Source organism: Misgurnus anguillicaudatus, chromosome 21 (assembly GCF_027580225.2).
Source record: "Misgurnus anguillicaudatus chromosome 21, ASM2758022v2, whole genome shotgun sequence".
NCBI lineage: Eukaryota > Metazoa > Chordata > Actinopteri > Cypriniformes > Cobitidae > Misgurnus > Misgurnus anguillicaudatus.
In genome coordinates, this window is record NC_073357.2 from 14,903,263 (window position 1) to 14,922,500 (window position 19,238).

A 19,238-nucleotide genomic window follows, 5' to 3' on the forward strand; every position below is an offset into this window, starting at 1 on the left:
AAAAGGTAGAATTGTTGCAGTAAAGACTTTACAGTATTTACAACAGGAAATTACTACAAGATAACAAACATATTCAATATTACTTCCATTTACAGTAAAAAAGTAAAATAAACAAATACAAACAGAAAAGCCACTGAAGAACAAAGTAAAAAAGAAAATCTCATCATCTACAGTAATCTATTGCGTTTCTATTTGGCCACATGTTCTCATTCACATAACACCTGATTTTTCTCTGGCAAGGCATCTTGTGAAGAACTTTTTGCCATGTCTTATCCACCTCTGACAGTGTTCAGGTGTGGTGTCAGGGAATGCACCATCTATTACATCCAGGTGGGACTGAAGAAAAACCTCTCCCTTGTCATGGTGGTCTTCCGCTGACTCGTGCAGACATATCTTATTTTTGTGTTGCTCATATTGTTCCTTTTCCACACAAGATCAACCTATAGAGGCCCTCCTTTCCTCTATTCTATTGTATACCATTGAAAGAACCTGAGTGTGTTTCCTAGGTGGGAATCAGCTGTGATTTATATATTTGCATTGGTACAATAAGTTGTTTTTCAATCCCAATGGAATAAAATACAGGGGATATATTTATGTTTCAATTCATCATATAAACAGCTGTTTACTTTGACTATAAGTGAGATTTAGCACATGATGTTATCTGTTTTGACATGCTGTGTGAAAGCATTTGTAAATTTGACTTTAAAAATCTATTGTTTTGGTCTTGTTTGAGCTTGTTTGTAAAAGAAGTTCAAGCATTTTAAATTTGTGTTAATTATATGCCTTTTGTGTTAAACCAACAAGAAATGTGTTAATAGTACAGCTTACATAGGTGGATGTAGTGCTAACTGTGTTAAGAGTTTTGAAAACTTGTTAAAAGTATTGAAAAATCTGTCATAGCAATCGTAAAAAACTGTATTACAGCAAAATCTATTGCTTCTATGCAATTGTGGTGACCAATAAGCGATAATGGACAACACCATACATTAGTTATGCGCATGCTCAAAGTCTTCTTCTCCGTGTATAGTGTATATCTGTGGCAGAATTACAGCGCCCCATACTGGTCCGGCATATATACTACATCGCTTTCAGTCGGTTTCAGTGGTTTCGTGTTTACGGATTATTTTTTTAGAGCAAGGAAAAAAAATGATCGGATAGGGAATGCAGCGGCTTCGTGTGGATATAGCCTTAATCACGCGTGTGGATGATGGAATAGTTGAGCACTTGTATTTTGTTCTGACAGTTGTTTAGAAGTTAAACTTAAAATCCATTTAGAAAATAACTTTGCAAGTTATCATTTTATTTTTCAAACAGAGATGCTGATAGAGAGGCAAACATGAAAGATTGCAGCTTTTGCAGGCATACACCCAACAGTATTCATCTATTGCATTTAATAATTTGTCTTTCTTTATTATTTTAGTATTTTCTCCAGAAAACGAGTCATCAAAACAAAAATTTAGAGACAGGAAAATGTCCAAAATGTAATTGAATTGAATGACCAGCAGGTGCTCACCACCAACGTCTCAATCATCACCTCACCATCTCATCAACCCCAACACCGATTCAGAGTTATATTTTTAACACCAGTCTTTTTTAACACCGATCCTGGTGTGGATTATATAAACACCAAATAGTGTTGATTTAAAACTGGTAGAGTTAATTTAACACTGGGGATTTTCCTGTGTACGGACATCAGTGAGTTGCTGTGCTAATACTATAGCCTACATGAACTAAGATGATTGACAGACATAAAGTAAGTTTATTTAATTTTACCATAAAACTTACGCGAAATATGCATGAAACAGCTAATTATATTAAACACCTTTTTGACTAAAATGTATTTGTTAGGTGTGTGTGTGCAGATTATATTTTAAGTTGTTATGTGCTTGATTATGATTTCTGTTAAAAGTTTTTGAATGTGCTTTAGTTGGAATTTTCTTTAAAAATGTATTTACCCTCCTGGATGATAGAATTAGATGCGAATGACGTCATTACGTAAAGTACGTTAAAGAACTGGTGAATCGTTTTTTTGAACCAGTTCTTTGAAACGAACTGTCCGAAAGAACTGATTCACAAAAAAGTCAGACTTCCCATCACTAATTAGAATACAAAAAACAAACACATTTCAATGCTTGATTTCATAAACAAAACAACCTTTGTCATATTCTTTCTTTTAATTTCAAAAAACAAGCCCACTCTGATCATGCACTTCTCTTCTTTAAGCTTATTAGGATTAAAGAACATTCATCAATAGCAATGATCTGTGATAATGAACACCAACCATTGCTTGATACACGCTCAGAGAAACACATCAACACTCTTCATCATGGTTCCAAAGACTCAACTCTTTCAAAACACATTTCCTAGTTTAGAAACTATAGAAATGATTCCTGAAAGCATAGTCTTGCCGTTTCACTGCACTTACCCAACACACATTCTGAGAGACAATGAACCTCAATGACGGTAAGTTGTGGCTTTATAATGCTTAGAGGGACAAAATGCTCAGAAACACAAAACTATAATACCTTGAGCACGGACTGTAATGAATGGATGTGTGCAAATCTGTTAATAACAATGTATTTATAGTATTAAAGGAATAGTCTACCCTTTTGCCATATTAAACTATGTTATTACCTCAACTTAGACGAATAAATTCATATCTATTTTTTTTCAATGCGTGCACTGTACAGCGCATCGTGAATGTGTTAGCATTTAGCCTAGCCCCATTCATTCCTATGGTACCAAAGAGGGAAGCCACCAAACAATTCTGTGTTTTTCCTGTTTAAAGACTGTTACATGAGGAGTTATACCAGTAAGTATGGTGCCACAAAATAAAACTTTTTTTTGGTACCATAGGAATGAATGGGGCTAGGCTAGGCACTGTACAGTGCACGCATTGAAAAAAGATAGATATGTATTAATTCGTCTAGGTTGAGGTAATAACATAGTTTAATATGGCAAAAGGGTAGACTATTCCTTTAAATATACAATGGTGGCATGGGCAGTCATTGCCTATTTTTTAGAGAGTCGGGCTTGTAACCCGAGGGTTACCGGTTCAAATCTTGGGGCCTGCAGGTTGCGACCGGTTGCGTTTTTCTGTCGCGGACAGATTTCCAAGGTCTGCGACAAACTCTCGAATCGCGACCAAATCGGAGCTCGTTGCGGCTGCCAAAAGTCGTTAAGTACAAGTATGACAGCAACGTGATTCGAACCTGTCTCGAGCTATCACAGAAGCCACAATATTTTCAAACCTGTTTGATATTATCCCCACGTGATCTCTTAATGTGAGCGAAACAATGACAACTTGTAAGTAATCCAGACAATCCCAGTGCAGATGGTATTAACAGAGAAAGGTCAACCAATTGAAGGGCAGATTGATCGTCCATTCATGAAGTAATGGCCTGATCGTTGAAATTTCTCTGCAGAATTTATGTGAGGAAATGTATTTTCGCTGCTGGTCGGGAACACCTCTTTATCAACTGTATTGTAGTGTGTGCACCTGGTCAGCGGTGTGTTGTGTAGTATGCGTGCAGCTCATAGACTGTAAAAAAGATGAACGACGCGACGTCGCCTCCCTCCATTGTAATGAATTGAAGCCAAAAATGTCCGACCATGGTCGCCGCCATATTACGTAAAAACGTCTATTTGGAACCTACACTGTGAAAAATTGCTGTTAAAAAACGGCCAAATTTAACAGTATAATTCTGTTTTTTGACAAAAACAGAAGTATACTGTTCAATTCTGCATTCTGTAAAAAAACAGTTCTCAGAATAATGTGAATTTACAGCCCTGTGAGTCCACCGTTTAAGACTGCGTCCTAAATCACACCCTAAACCCTCATTCACTATTCCCTACATTACTGTCATAATGATCCACCTGAAATCAAGTCAATGAGTTCAAGTACTGAATCATTAATGATGGACACCTGCTGCTAATAAACAGAATCACTGAAGAAAACATAAACAAAAAAAGAGAAGAGATGAGCAGAAAGAAACACTTACAAACACAAAGACTTTGATGAACATCAACTGAAAATAACAGAACACATTAAATCTCTCCATATATCACCAGATGAGAATTAAACATTTACACAAACACCATTACCATCTTCACTTATAAACCACTTTGACTTTATTTCTGTTATACATCTACAAAAGTTCTTACTGAGAACAAACGTGTTTACTAGACTTTACAGGTATTTTCTTTAAAGTCACCATTATGGTGATCACTGTTTTCATTAGTTGGGCTCTTGACTTGGTGTTCAGTCTGGTGGCTATAACTGTGTTTTTATGATGCATGTTTGTTATGGCAAAGAAAACCAAGCAGTGTTTCCCATACATAGGCTCTACTTGGGCGGTGCGCCCAGGTAAATTGCGACCCGCCCAGGTAAAAAAAATCACTTTACGAATTTCCGTATTTTCTGAACTCGACTGGATGACCCGTGTTTTAGAGAGAGAGAGAGAGAGCGCGAGCGAGAGATAGAAAGGTGGGGCCGGGTGACCGTGAAGATGATGCACGCGTCATAAACTCATCATCCAGCGCGGCAAACTGGATCAACTGCAGCACATACTGAGGTAACTGAGCAGCCAGGGAACTACACTGCGACCAAAATGGTCGCATATGCTTATGTGCATATGTGTTTATAGCATCCAAGTTGGCTTCATTTTGCGTGCAAGCACGTTGTGTCTCTCCCGTTGAGTGTCCGTTCACGTGCTCTCTGTTTCTCAATGAAGTGGGTGCGACGCGAAGCAACCTCAGTGTCACATTGTATCCTTTCATGTTTCTGAACTTGAGCAGAGTTTTACCATTAGAGGTCTTTCTTCACTGAGGACGCGGGACCCGTACGGTTCCGGGTTTATATTTTAAATGGTCAGTCGGGTCCGGGTCGGTCCTAGTTCATTACTTCGGGTCCCAAGTCTGATTAATATTGTTTGTAAAACCCGAGTCGATCGGAGAACGTCCGCTAGCGCAAAGCTCGAGTGCAGTTTCAGCGTGCCTCCTGTTTCTTTGGCGATAACAGCTGGCTCTTGTCACGACCACGCGCCGCTTCATTTTTTCTTTATCCCATTTTTTTATAATCTTACAATTAATAGACCATATCTTTACTAAAATCTAAACAGTTTGCACAGAGATTGTAGCAAAAAGCAGTGCTAATACTGAATGAGCAAAGCTCTAGCTGACTCAGGATATAAAAAACGCAAAGCTGTAATGTAAAGTCTGTCATCGGGACAGCAAGTAGACTTTTAAATCTGAAATAATGAGTGGATTAAGCTTTTTTAATTGGCAAAAGAGAAATAGAAAGCAGAAGCAGTAAAAGTGCCTAACTAATAGAAATTATTAACATTATAACATCAGTCACATTTATAATCTATAGACCTGCACTGTCTATTAATATACTGTACATAGTATTGTATATAATTGAGTTTGATAAAAGGGGTCATCAAATTGCTTCATATATCAGTGCAAAAACATAAAGTGTTTTCGTGGTGCTTTAACAAACAGTGTCAGCTTTGTTTATGGCAAAGAAAGTTTGGGGTGGTTAGATTAATGAACTATAATGTGAAATTAATATTAATGTTTAATAAATCAAAGTATTGTGTTGTGTCACACATTATTAGTTCTTTGTCACATGTATAGTAGACCATTTTTTGTCGGTGGATATAATGATTGCCCTTTTCATGAGCTACCACCACAAGTAAATTTCAGATCTGTGGGAAACACTGCCAAGAGATGACAGACTTTTGCGAGGTTGTATGTCTGATTATTGATCAGTAGTTTATCTTGACAGCCTTATTAAGCTGAATCATAACAATTAGTAGTACTTAGGGATGTTTATGACTTAGTATTTACATTTGAATCAGAATCTTTACAACAATTATTATTATTACAGTAATCTGATATCTTGACAGAATTGTATACATATGGACCCTTACAAAAATGTTCTGTGGTAATCCTGTGGTATATCATGTGATAAAACATCACAGGTACCACACAAAACTTCCCTTGTCAAAAAATCCTATAGGATTTTTAATAAGAATCCTGTACAGGAATCCAATTAGAATTTCTATCATATTTTGGAACCGTTCCATTAGAAAAATCCTATAGGATTCCATTAGAAAAATCGTATGGGATTCCATTAGAAAAATCTTATGGGATTCCATTAGAAAAATCTTATGGGATTCCATTAGAAAAATCTTATGGGATTCCATTAGAAAAATCTTATGGGATTCCATTAGAAAAATCTTATGGGATTCCATTAGAAAAATCTTATGGGATTCCATTAGAAAAATCTTATGGGATTCCATTAGAAAAATCTTATGGGATTCCATTAGAAAAATCTTATGGGATTCCATTAGAAAAATCTTATGGGATTCCATTAGAAAAATCTTATGGGATTCCATTAGAAAAAATCCTATAGGATTTTATTAGAGGATATTTCTAAAGGATTTTAAGACACAACAAAAATATCCTTTAGGATAATTTGTAGAGGATTTTAATGGGATCCAATTAAATTTTTTGTTTCTTAAAATATGCTTTCCTCTTTTTGATTTTGTACATTGTTGTTACACTGTAAAACCCGAAAAGTTAACTCAACTTTAACCGTTTGAGGAAACCGATTGCCTTAAACCAAACATTAGTATAAAAAATGATGACAGAAAAGGGTAAAATTATTACAGTTTATTAAACAATTGTTTATTTTACAAACACTTTTTTTGCTTTTCTGTCCAAATTCACATTAAAACTAATATTAGATTTACACATTCCTTTATGAAATATATTAAGTATTCCTTTATGACTTTAATAGACTCAGTGTATTGTACACTTTTAATAAATCCGTGTACTGTTCCTTAACTCAAACGACATTCAAACATTTTTAAGACGTACACATTTCCCATGAAATTTCCAAATTACACAGGGTCACATTTGTCTATGCCAAGCATTGAGAAAAAACAAACATTATTGTTTCACTGATAAAATTGTGGTGTACTCACAGCATAATGAGTAACTGAATAGGTCCACTTGTAGTAACATTTCTTTAGTTTTTGTTGTGTTAATGACAGTTGGTAGATGAAAGTCAGTCAACCTCCTCAATGGTAAAGATCCAAAACTGCTCTAGACACGTTCATACTTACCTGTGAGAAAACACAAAAGTACATGGGTGCGGGAAGTGGGGGTGCTGCAGCACCCCCTGGTGGCAAAGATTTAAAACTGCAATGACCATAAAATGATAGCTTATAAATGTCTCTGATTGTTGTTTGTTACTGTTCCAATACATTTTGTATGTAATCATGTTTGGGCTGTGTGATGAAGAGAGAATGATTAATTAGTCATTTTAAAATGATTTAATTTTTTTCAGTGTGTATTAGCCAATCAGATTTGTTTTGACAACGTGAATGCGATTTAAGAATAAGCTGCGTATACGTATAAGCATAACACACAAGCACGCACACTCACAGCCACATAGAACGAATTACTAGGCTATCTGTAGCCTATCTGTCAGCTTCGCAATGTCTCAAAAGATTTTTTTTCAAAAACAGAGCCCCAAAAGTCCCAAGGACTAGCGTTATTTGTCCAAATGACTCACATATCAGAAAAAGGTAATCTTTTCAAAAACTATTTAAAAATATAGCCAAATTGTGTATGATGTTTGAATTTTAAAGTCTAAAAATATCTTATTTTTACACCGCCGTACAGGAGGCATGGCAAACTGAAACAAAACTTAAGACAAAATATTACATTTACGTTTAAAAAATAGAATTAAATGAAACCCGTGAATTGAAAGGTCTACTAAATCGCCTTAACTCGAGTGATGTCAATAAAGTTTCTATGTTAAAATGTATACATATTACAAACTTAAGCAAAGGAAAACAAAGAAGGCGTATGCTACTGGCACTAGTGAGAATGTACAGTATTGTTCAAAATAATAGCAGTACAATGTGACTAACCAGAATAATCAAGGTTTTTATTATTAAGGTTTTTATAGGGCAACTTGACCTCTTCAAGTATTTTAACATATGCAAACTGATCCATGATCCCTGGTATGCGATAAATAGGCCCAACACCATAGTAGGAGAAACATGCCCATATCATGATGCTTGCACCTCCATGCTTCACTGTGTACTGTGGCTTGAATTCAGAGTTTGGGGGTCGTCTCACAAACTGCCTGTGGCCCTTGGACCCAAAAAGAACAATTTTACTCTCATCAGTCCACAAAATGTTCCTCCATTTCTCTTTAGGCCAGTTGATGTGTTCTTTGGCAAATTGTAACCTCTTCTGCAAATGCCTTTTTTTAACAGAGGGACTTTGCGGGGGATTCTTGAAAATAGATTAGCTTCACACAGACGTCTTCTAACTGTCACAGTACTTACAGGTAACTCCAGACTGTCTTTGATCATCCTGGAGGTGATCATAGCCGTGTTTGCACTATCGGGCTTCAAGCGGGCGTGCCAGTGCCTGCCGAGGCCTGTCGCGTTTGCATTGTCACTTCCGGGGCATGATCGTGCTTCACTGGTGCTTCGTTGGTGCTTAAGGCCCCGCTTTTCTGGCCCGCCGAAATCGTTGGGCCAAAGCGGGCTTCTCGGGGCTAGGGGAGTGGTAAAGGTCTAAGGCGGAGTTTATCTGAGTCTCTGGCAAGATGCGCATCCATCTGTCTGCAGATTTAAAACTTTAAATATAACCGGGATCACCAGTAATTGACTGTTTCACGGAAGATGCCTGCTATGTTTGTACTTCGGACTGAAGAAAATGATCTGCATATGTAAAAAAAAAGAAACACGCGTTACAACGGCGAACTCGCCATGCTAAGGATCCGGCGCACACCGCTACCGGTTCGGGAGAAGTTTATAAAGTTTCGGGCACAGAACAAAGTGTTTAAAGTGCAACAGTGCTGAGAAATTAAAGATGTGTGTTGAATCATCATTTCATCGTCCATCACTCCATGTATTAAAGCGATCGAGTCACGATGGTATCTACAGTCGGTGAGTTAACATGCTACATAACGTTTGCATACAAAACACTTAAAATACAAATACAAATGCTACATTACGTTTGCATACAAAACACTTAAAATACAAATAACGATTGCAGAAGTGTATTACATGGGTCTTTGTTGTGTTTTTTGTGTTATAGTGTCATCTCTGTTGAATTTTTTAGTCAGCCCTTAGAAAAAGTAACCATGGTTTTATTATAGTCATAGCCATGCTTTCTGGTATTTTGGAGATTAATTAAACTCTTATATGAATGTAGCAAACTTTATATGTCGGTATACTGTATGTGTATTTACAAACCCTTATACAAAACGTCACATATGTTGCTTTCTTTTGTGTCCGTTTTACAGAAAAATGCCAACGTAAAGCTTTCAGTTTGTCATCCAGGAGATTTTATTTTGTATATGAGAGATGACACAGCAACAAATGCAAGAGTAGGTGATGAAATGAAGATGATGATGATGATGAGACGACAGGAGCCATGGATGTTGAAATCAGTCAGGAGGAGATGTCTTTAAATACACTGTTTGTGCACTGATATAAACTTCATATGTAAATAAAGTACCACGTTATTACTACGGCTGCTTGTCAGTTTATTGAAAATGATTGCTTTATAATCACATCTGAAACACAGAAATGGTAAGATGCCACAAAATGGTAAATATAACCATCATTAACTTAACCACTGTAACATAGCTTTTTAAATACATGTGAGTATATTCAGAGTTGATTCTTAACGAGTACATTTTCTAATGATTTCTGAAACGTTTTGATTTTTGAGATGCAAGTAAAGTGATTTTCAGTTCTATTCAGCTATTCGAGGCAGTTCTTTATAGACAAAAGTATTTATTGATTGACACATTATTGAAATAGCTATATTATTGTTACCTTGTGTTTCATGTGATGCTCAACTATTAACGTTTTCATGATTAAAGATATCACACCTCTTATAATGTGTAAGTATTTACATCGCCATAGAACTATAATTACAAACGTAACGTTACATATTTAGACACGTGCATATTTTAAAATTAGATTATTTTACATAAATGTAAAACTAGGACTCGTTATATTCTTTAAAATATTGTGTATAGGCTATAGTATAATGGCACATTAGGTAGATGAACGCTTTATTTGTAATTACCACTTCATAAACTTCCAAGAGTAACACCGCGGATGAAGCAAACAACTCTATCTTCTCATCTTGGCTTTCACCGTGCAAACAGCCGCCTCAGTCATTTTTCATTATGTGTGTTGTATGATGATGCGATCTAACTCCCGTCTCCTGTCAGATTGAAGTGACTTCCTCACGGTAAAACAGGCGGAGTTGTGTGACGTTACATCCAGGTAGGCGTATTAAGGACAGGGTTTTCTGAACCGCTGCGGCGCTATTGGCTTGACAATGCAAACGCGTCGTGATTTTGGCTACACAGCTGGAGGTCTGAGGCTATTGGCTCCATGAGGCCCGTTTGAAGCCCTGGCTCGCACATGCCCGATAGTGCAAAAGCGGCTAATTGTCTACAATGTCTGGCTCCGCCCCTGACCCACACCCCTGGCCCCCTTTTAATCATGCTCCAATCAATTTGCATTAATAATGGTTTGTGGTCACTTAAACTTGTTTCCTCATATCTCACATTAGTCATAAAGCATTCTATATTTTGTGAACACAATATATAATATATTCTCGTTTGACACAAAAAATTGCCCACCATTTGCCTTCTAGAATACTTTCTTCTTTTTTCATTTCTCTCCCTCCACACATCAACCATATTGTTGTTTTCCATTAATAATTTCAACTCTTTTCTTCCCGTATCCGTTTTAAACACCATTCCATCAGCCATGTCCAACTTGCTTAAAACAGTATTAAAATCACCCAATAAAATAACATTCTTGTGCTTCGTTAAAAATATCCTTAAGTTTTTAAAAAAGTCTCTCTTTGTCCTCAGTAGGCGCATGGACATTTATCACAGTTATTTTGTTGTCATCGTGTACCATTTCGACAGCCAAGCATTTCCCGACATCATCTTTGTAAACAACTTTACAAGAAACATTTGCATTTCCTCTTATTAAAAAGGCCACCCCTCTGCCATATCTCTTATCATCATTACTGTAAATTATTTGTCCATCCCATCTTTTCCTTATTTCACAAATATGCTTTTCCCTCCAGTTCGTTTCTTGCAATATTATTACATCAACATTTAAAAACATCTGTTTCACCTTTTCAAACTTGTTAAAATCTGAAAGTCCTCTGGCATTAAAACTGTCCAGACTTAAAACCATAAAAAATAAACAAATAAAAACTTTCATAAAACCAATATCTTAGCTTATGTCTTCCAAACCCTTTAATAGTTCAAATCTATTCTTAGAATAGACTATATTAGTGTTCCTTTTCTTTCTTTCTTTTAAGCTTGGTTTTACCTTAGTTTGGCGTTTTCTAAAACCGAGCCTCGATGTTTCTGCAGCGTTTCCTTCTCCATCGTTGTTTAAATCCTCCTCTGCATCAGAAATGTTCTCAAAGGCACTAGTGATGTCCATTGGTGAACAAGTTCCTTCTACCAGACTGACTTGTGAACGTTGGTCTCTCTGCTCTTCCAGGCTATTGCCTTGTTCATCTAGTTTTTGTTCATCAAGGTCATTCTCTGCAATCACATTGATGATGTTTTGCATCTCAGTCTCTTCCCCTTGTTTTAGTTGGTCATTTTGCTTTTCCTCTCTCTCCCCCAGTGCCAAATCATTGTCATTGCTTGCCATTTGTTTCTCTGCTGGTTCTGACCTGTCTTCTTTCTCCTGTTCGTCCACATTATGTCGTTCACGCACCTGCCCGTGCGCATGAGCCTCTTCATCCTCAAACCAGCACTCACACTTGTTTAACACCTTTTTGCAGTCTGGGCACTTAACTGCATTACAATCCCTAGCGAAATGTCCTCTCTCCTCGCACTTAAAACACTTAAAATCTGGACAGTCTTTCAAGACGTGATCAGGGCTCATGCACAACCGACAGGTTTTAATCTGATGGCTGTGCATCACCCTAAAATATTGAAGGCCTTCAGCTGTTTCCAGTCTAGTGCTGTACGGGAGAGACGCGACCTCTCTAGGAAAACGGGATTTTACAAATCTTGTGCCATCTTCAATCATCGTACCCAGATAGACACGTCTTTTATTATCCGAAATAGGGGTAACACCCGACCCTTCCAATTTATTCAAAATTTCACTATCATCAATGTACGCGGGCACGTGCATGAACGACACAACATAATCTCTGTTTTGCAGTCTTTTGACTTCACACAATGTCTCTTTTATCATTAGACCATCGACCAAAAGTTCAACATCTTCCACATTCTCTAAAGTAACTTCATATAGGGCTTATTCGCAAACACCGGAAGTCGCTAGCCGCGGCCATCTTGTTGACATGACATCTGTCCTGCCCCTAGCCGCACGTAGATTTGAACCGAGGGGAGCAGTAGCCTAATGGCTTAATCTCGTCTGTATTAAGAGAAGATGAGTTGGATTATTGTGGAACAATATCATATAGACCCAATAGCCTTAAGTAAAGATCCGTCCTTATTGCCAGCCGTAACTTATCCGGATATTTAACTATATCGTTCATACAGTATCCGCATTCATCATACAAGCACTGAAGCGCCGTTCACATTATAACGATAACTATATCATCGTCCACATCACCAAACAATACGTTTATGCTAATTCGCTCACGGCACTCGCGCAAATCACTTGCCTTTAATATTGCGTGTAATAAAATCTTTTGCGGATGTCCTTAACACGCTGCGTTTCGAGTAACGTAACTCTAAACAGTGAATCTAATAGTTTGTGTAATCTCTTACCTTTTGGCATAACAGTTAGTTAATGTAATAGATTAAAAAGCATTACGTAGTCAATTTTCACAGCAACTGGAGGTAATCTAATGTTATAGAGCTCAGCAATGAGCTTCACTGTCATTTTAAGTGGCCGTGCGTGCACTTGAAGTTCAAATAGATTTTAATGCTATCAAATGGTTTATCCTTCATCAGGTGGGAAAATCGCTCAGAAAGTTATCCCAATGATGTCGTTCATTGTATCTGTATCGTTATAGTTTTGGTGTGAGCTCCGCTATTCTGTTTAATATAAAACGATTTTCAAAACTATGTGAACGGCCCTTAATTCCCTACCTAGTATCAATGCCAGACCTATTATTATGTTCATATAATTATTAATACTAATTTAATATCAATGTATGGCAGCTTATTTGATAGAGCAGTTTCAGCCACTGCTTACAGCTAACCATATGTGATCAAATTATGGGGACAGACTTGGCTGTGAGGCATATATCCCTAACGTTACCTGTGGTAAAATGATGGGGACAGACTTTGCTGTTGGGAGTCTCTCCTTCGCTGGTTCAACTCCTCTGTCTCCTTTCATGTTTTCTGACAGTCGGTATCGCATAAAAAGTAATTCCGGGGTTCTTTTGCTGTTGTTAGAACATCCGTGTATTACACCACACACCATCGCGCGGTTTTAAAAAAAATTACACCGATAATACCATGCATAATACCCACGCTGCCTCGCTTGTCAATTGACAGACTGACAGTTTTATGTCAACAATATGGCCGCCGCGAACATTGATGACGTAGATCGAATAAGCCCTATTGTTTACTTTGCTTGGGTCTTACTGCCAAGATATTACCTTTCCCAATCTTTTCCGTTACAGCTTTTATTATGTCTTCTCCTCTCGCATTGACGTGATATCCACAGTCACAGTTGCTTCTTTTAGGTAGTCCTTCTTTTCGTAGTTTTCCCTTTGGTTCTTATTCATATCTTTGCCATCTCGTTGCCTTTTATCCATTCCATGATCATTTGTTAAACTTGTTTCTTCAGCCAAATTCGAGTTAATTTCCATGTGTCTCTCCTCCATTACTGTTTGTTCCTCATCCGTGGTGTTTCCTTCTCGTCGTCTTTTTTCAGTTCCATTTTCGTTTGTTAATCGTGTTTCTCCCGCCAAGTCCAAGTTCTTTGCCATGTGTCCGTCCTCCATAACCAAACCAAATAAGTGAAAAGGTGAATGCAAACCAGAAAAAAAGAATCCCCCCAAACAGCATATGCTGCCTGGGAGGATAAAGCCAAAAAATTGATAAAACAAAAAACTTTAAACAAAAACCCTATCTATTCTCTACTAAATAAAACACAAATAAAAAAAATGTGTGGTGAGCCTTCCTCACCTACTGCAGCCAAAACCTTCCTGGAACGTACCAACTAGCGGGCGTGCTCAGGGTGGTGTGGCCGTAAGCGAGCGCTGACTCGATTCGAGAGCCACTTCAAGACTAATGTGGCAACGCCATGCCATCGGCGAACGCTTACAGAAAAGATGCATTTTTGGGAAAAAATGATATGAATAAATAATTAAATAAATAAATAATTAAATGCTTACAGCACCTGGTATTCCCAGGCGGTCTCCCATCCAAGTACTAACCAGGCCCGACCCTGCTTGGCTTCCGAGATCAGACGAGAGCGGGCGTGCTTTTTTTTTATTATACAGATCAACTATAATCGTCAGGCATTTTCCAATTAAAATCTTCAAATATTGTACCCACATCCTTAGTAAAAACATTATAAAACTCCTCCAACCTGTTTTGCTCCTTAAAATAACAGTGCAAATGCTTTAAGTACATCTCAACTTTTCTTTTAAACACTATTTCAACATCTATAACAGTATTTTCTTTTTTTGCAACAATTCTTCTTTCCCATATAGCACTTTTAATCAGCATGACAAACAGGTTCATCGCTTTTCTGTTTTCACATGATTTGTTTTCTCCCAGCATTATCACCTTGTTCCAATCCATTTCTTTATTATCTTGTTCACCTCTCAACCTTTCAAGCAAACCTATACATTTTTCATTAAAGTTTTCCAATTGCTTACAACATAAAAACACATGTAAAAAACCCTCATCTTCTTCTTTACATACTTTACAAGTTGCATTTTGCTCTCTCCCGATTTTGTTCAATAAAACATCAGTAAAAATCGCCTTGTGCCTAATTAAATATTCTAAGGTCCCCAATTTTGACTCAATAAAATTCCCCTTCATATTACTCCATATATGTTCTTCTTTCAAGTCTTTGTATTTCTGTAACCAGTATTTATTCACCACAGGTTTCTTAAAAATACAATCTCTAAAAAAACAATACAACATTTTCACAGTGCATTCCTTAAAAGCTCTTATTTTGTCTCCCAACATGAAATACACATCTTTCTCTTGTTTCCCTTGTTCTTTATTATCAATTTTCCTGATCCAATCATCAGGTATTGCACTTTTTATTATCTTAAACTTATTTACAATTTCTTGTCTACTATATTCTTCTTTTGCTTCCTCCATAGTATCCACAATGTACTGCACAGGTAAAAATCCCTCCTTAAACTCATATAAAACATCTCTCACTTTTGTAATTCCCACATCCCACCACTTTTTAAAAAACACTTCTTTCCCTTGGTTTACAATGTTCTTGTTTAAAAACAATGGTTGGTTTAAAATACACTCTCTTCCACTAGGTATGTACTGTACACAAGTTAAAACTTTCCCCCATGCACTCATAATTTCCTTGTAAAAATCCGGCACCTTTTCCGTCATCCAAGCTTTAGTTTTCATCCATAAAATGTCTTCTCCCAGATTAAAATTACCACATTTGTTTAAAAAATATTGCCAAACCATTACATTTCCATCATCCAGATACTTTTTAACCATTTTAACCCTTAAACTATTTTTTCTTTGTGCTACATCTATTAGGCCCATCCCACCTTTCTCTACAGCTCCAATCAATGTGTCATATGCTATTCTTGGGGGTTTCCCTTCCCATATAAAGTTTAAAAAACATCTCTTTAATCTTTTTTCAATCCACAGAGGCATAGATGACACATATAAGACATACCATAACTTAGACATCATTAAAACATTCAAAATTAAAACCTTCCCTTTAAGACATAATGTCCTCAATTTCCAAAAATGTAACCTTCTTTCAATATCTCCTAAAATAGTTGCCCACATTGTTTCATTAGCTCTCCTTTCATCATCCCCCATTAAAACTCCTAAAATCTTGATTTCATTCACTTCTTTAAAAGCAAAATCACTCGTTAAAGCTTGCACATTCCCACATCTCATATACACAGTTTGATCCTCGTTAATTTTTTCTCCTGATGCTTTACAAAATTGTTGTACAATTTTCATTGCACATTTAACTCCCTCCCTGTCTTTCAAAATAAGCGTAGTGTCATCCGCATACTGAAATATTGCTTCTCCTTCCACATTCCCTTCTATGTGAATACCTTTTATTCCCTTTTCTTTCCTCATAGCCAACCCCAAGGGTTCCGCAACTAAAGAATATAATAGTGCTGACATGGGACACCCTTGTCTTATGGATCTTGTTAGTGTAAAACATTCCGTTAAAAACCCATTACATTTAATTCTAGTTACCGGTCCATTATATAAAATTTTCACCCACTTTATAAAATTTTCTCCAAATCCAAAACGGTTTAAAATCCCAAATAAAAATTCATGTTCCACCATGTCGAAAGCCTTTTCAAAATCTAAACTTATAACATATCCCTCCATTTTTCTCTCCTTCATGTATCCAATTGTATCTTTAATGCTTAGGGTCGTATCAGCTATGTCTTTCCCTTTGACCCCTATGCTTGATTTGTCTTTATTATTCTCGGCATCACTTCTTTCAGTCTGTTTGCTAAGATTTTTGATAAAATTTTCAAAACGGTATTTAACATCGTAAGCGGCCTATAATTCTTTAGTTCAGTTTTCTCTCCTTTTTTCTTATATATTGTTTTCATCAAACCCATTCCCATTCTTAGATTCATCTGCCCCTTATTAAAGATCTCATCATACACTTCCTTTAAAATACTGGTTAACATATCCCTAAAAACCATATAAAACTCACTCCCCAACCCATCAATTCCAGGACTTTTGTTTTTGTTTAATTCATTTATTGCTCTTTCAATTTCCTCTTCACTTATCTATTTGTCACAATCCTTCATATCTTCCTTGTCTATTTTAGTTGTTATCTTCTGTAACATTTCTTCTTTTTCATCCTGCACTCCCTCAGTTGTAAACAATTTTTCATAATACCTTTTCATTTCTTTTAAAATTCCTTCATTACTCTTTACTTCTTCTCCATTCTCCTTTTTAACTACTTTTATAATTTCAGCCTTCCCTTTTCTTCTTTCTAGATCAAAGAAAAATTTTGTACATTTTTCACCTTCAACAAGAAACTGAGCTTTACTCCTGAATCTTGCACCTTCATTTTCTTTTCTTCCATTTCTTTAAGTTTATTTTCCAATTCTTTTATCTTTAACATGTCCTTATTACCCCGATTTATCTCTTTTTCTAAATTTTCTCTTATTTCCTGTCCATTGTATTTCTTACATTTCTCAATTAATCTGCACAATTTTATTGTATGAATTTTAACTAAATATTTCACATTTTCCCACCACAATCTTTTTATCTTCCATATACATTGCATTTCCTTTTTCTTTTTCAATTAGCGTCTTTATATCTAAAACATACCCTTTGCTTTTTAAAACCTCAGCATTTAAAACCCACACGCCTGGACCTCTCTTTAACGTACTCCAGTCAATCTGCATATATAACGGCTTGTGATCACTTAAGCTTGTTTCATCGTATCTCACGTTATCAATAAAAACTTCTAAATTCCTCTTACACAAAATAAAATCGATTCTTGTTTGACAAATGAAATTCCCCACCCTTTGTCTTCTTGAGTATTGCCTTCTTTCATTCCTTTCTCTCCAAACATCCACCAAGTTATTGTTTTCCATTATTGATTTTAACTCTCTCCTTCCCATATCATTTCTAAAAAACATTCCATCTGCCATATCTAATTTACTTAACACAGTATTAAAATCCCCCATTAACAAGACATTCTGTTGGTTATTTAAAAGAGACCTTAAATCATTAAAATAATCCCTCTTTTCTTTTTCCTCCGTAGGTGCATGTACATTTATCACAACCATTTTTTTGCCTTCATATTCCATTTCTACTGCTAAACATTTCCCAATATCATCTTTATAGATGACTTTGCATACAGTTTTCACATTTTCTCTTATTAAAAAAGCCACTCCTCTGCCAAACCTCATATATTATCATTATTGTATAAAATCTCACCGTTCCATCTTTTCCTTACTTCACCTATGTGCTTTTCTTTCCAATTTGTTTCTTGCAATACAGTCACGTCTTCTTTCTTGAACATTTCTTTCACTTTTTCAAATTTCTTAAAGTCTGAAAGTCCTCTGGCATTAAAAATAACCAAACTTAAAACCATAAAAAATAAATAAATAAAAACACTCATTGAGTCCATTTCTTTAGCTCATACCATCCAAGTCTTTTAGCAGTACATATTTATCTTTTAGTAAGTCTTTGTTAGTTGTTTTTTTCCTTATTCCTTCCAAACATGGCTTTACCTTAATTTTTCGTCGTCTTCTCTCCACTTTCGGTTTTCCTTCAGACATTGCGTTAACATCCTTGTTAAAATCCTCATCTTGATCCATTTCATCTTGATCCATCTCATCTTCCAGGGTGACAGAAGTGTCAAGTGTAGTACATGTTCCTTCCTCCTGTTTAAGTTGTTCAGTTTGTTCCGTCTGTTCTTTAGAATCCTCGTTTTGTACTTTACTTTGTCTTTGTCTTCATCTACCATTTCATCTGTAGTGCTCTGTGTTTTATTCTCTATGTCCTGTTGTACTTTCTCTTGTTGTTCCGTTTGTTCGCCATTGTCAACTTCAACTACAGGTCCGCCGTCTTTCGCCTCTCTCGTGTCGTTCTGTTGTTTTTCTACCACGTTGTCTCATTCATGCACCTTCCCGCCCACATGAGTCTCATCATTGCCAAACCAGCATTCACACAAGTTTAAAAAATTGTCACAGTCCGGGCACTTAACCGCCTTGCACTCTCTTGCAAAATGTCCTCTCTCCTCGCATTTGTAGCACTTAAACATAGGGCAGTCTTTCATGATGTGGTCTGGGCACATGCACAGCCGACAGAGTTTTACCTGATGGCTGTGCATCACCCTGAAGAACTGCAGGCCTTCAGCCGTTTCAAACTTTGTGCTATATGGAAGAGATGCAACATCTTTAGGGAAGCGAGATTTAATGAACCGTGTGCCATCTTCAATGGTCGTGCCCGGATACAAACGTCTTTTTAATTTAGACAAAGGGGTAACTCCCCACCCTTCAAGTTTATTTAT

At 36.6% G+C, this 19,238-nt stretch overlaps 1 protein-coding gene, 1 long non-coding RNA gene and 1 other non-coding gene across 3 annotated transcripts in view; 1 reads left to right on the top strand and 2 right to left on the bottom strand.

The window, feature by feature from the left end:
- Positions 1-19,238, top strand: part of LOC129447580 (uncharacterized) — a 253,528-nt gene that overhangs the window by 18,754 nt on the left and 215,536 nt on the right. The gene's annotated exons all lie outside the window — the stretch shown is intronic.
- On the bottom strand, positions 2,192-2,406 carry LOC129418016 (small nucleolar RNA U3). Its single transcript, XR_008635942.1, has one exon. It is a non-coding gene; the product is annotated as a small nucleolar RNA U3 (small nucleolar RNA).
- The window catches only part of LOC141353161 (uncharacterized), a 76,004-nt gene continuing 63,429 nt past the window's right edge, over positions 6,664-19,238 (bottom strand). The window contains exon 2 of the long non-coding RNA XR_012360185.1: positions 6,664-7,133. This is a non-coding gene — a long non-coding RNA (uncharacterized lncRNA). The remainder of the gene's footprint in view (positions 7,134-19,238) is intronic.